General features: G+C 36.6%; 1 non-coding gene across 1 annotated transcript; it reads right to left on the bottom strand.

Annotated features, from left to right (window-relative positions):
* Positions 1-1,107: 1,107 nt before the first annotated feature.
* Positions 1,108-1,214, bottom strand: LOC116074043. The gene has a single exon (XR_004112026.1). It is a non-coding gene; the product is annotated as a U6 spliceosomal RNA (small nuclear RNA).
* Between the last annotated feature and the right edge of the window lie 278 nt (positions 1,215-1,492).

Raw genomic sequence — 1,492 nt, 5'->3', positions numbered from 1 at the left:
AAGATAGTAATTCTATTCCTTCATGGCCTCTTCTTCAGTGCCTGTCTCCAAGTTCATGTTTTATTTCCTGTCCTGAGTACCATTCATAATGTACTGTAAGATATAAGATGAAGTAAACTCTTTCCTCTACAAAGAGAGGAAAAAAGAAGAAAAAGAAGAATAAAAGAAAATAAAAACAAATGAATCAAAATAGGACCAAACAGATTTTAAAGACAGGGAAGGTGAGTAAAGGAGCAAGCACAGGAAACACATAAAGATTCTGAGACACATTCACACACAGAAAATTCATAAACAAAAATTGGAAACAATAGTATATAAGCAAAATATCTGTTAATCAAAAATAAATTAATAAGTAAATTCCTAGATAAAATATTAAGAGACAAAAATAAACAAACACAAAAATAAAAAAAAAAAAACAATAATATCCCCCCCCGCAAAAAAAAGCTGTAGACTTCGGACTTGAGCCTGAGGCTGGTGAAAATTGTGCCAGAGGGAGAGGCTGGCTTTGCATTTCTGAAAGGTCACTGTGTTGGCTGGGTGAAAGGGAACTCACAGAGGTTGGCGTGTTGGCAAGGAATCAGTGTTGATAAGACAATTTTCAAAGTCAGAGAAGAGAGGAGGGTGTGAACTCTGATGAAGTGGCAGGTAGTTCAAGAGTCACTCAAAATGTTCTCAAAAACAGAAATTCAAAATGACATTCTAGAGGGTGTGTCCATGGAAGCCTAATTATGCTTCCCATCAAATATTTACCTTATGCATTAGAGTTACCATTACAATGCTTCAAGGACATCCCAAGGTTTTCAGCAATTTTTATCCAATAAATAATTTTGGTTGTAATTATTACTCTTTTGTTATTTTGTTATTAGTTTTTAATTTACTGCATATTAAGAAGAGATAACATGTAGTTCGTGTGCTAGTCTCAAACACAGGATGTTGCAGAGAATAATCTTGACCCACTTTTCTTCCTGCCTCCACCTCCTCAGAACTGAGATGTCAGGCTTATATTACACCATCTAGCTTATGCAATGCCAGGATGTAACTCTTGGTTTATATGCTAGGCAAATATGCTACCATTGAACTATTCCTTCACCCCTTTGTGTGTGTGTGTGGGGTGGGTGGTAGTGCTTTACATTTGGGGTCATTCTTGCGCAGGGGCAAGGGTGATCTTCTCTGTGTCATTCCAATATTACTAAGTGTACTGTCTAAGCAAGTATGTCTTTTATTATGTTATTTGCTTTATGCTGCCTAGAATTCTCTTAAATTCCTCAGTCCTCATGCCTCACAACCTACTGATCAGCTAGGCCTAAAGACAAAGTTCTGCATATCCAGTCTTTCAAAATGTTTGGAGTTTGTTATATGCCACATATGAGGGATGGAGTATTAGTAAGACAGACTCAGTCCTTAGTCATGTTGAATAGATGGAGGCAATAAAGTGGAAAAGGAATGCTAAAATAATGACATGTGGAAAGCTGGTGTGTTACAGAGGATAAAT

The sequence above is a fragment of the Mastomys coucha genome, unplaced genomic scaffold, assembly GCF_008632895.1.
Source record: "Mastomys coucha isolate ucsf_1 unplaced genomic scaffold, UCSF_Mcou_1 pScaffold23, whole genome shotgun sequence".
Taxonomy (NCBI): Eukaryota; Metazoa; Chordata; class Mammalia; order Rodentia; family Muridae; genus Mastomys; species Mastomys coucha.
Note: the sequence above shows the minus strand (reverse complement) of the source record. Positions and strands in the feature narration are given on the sequence as shown.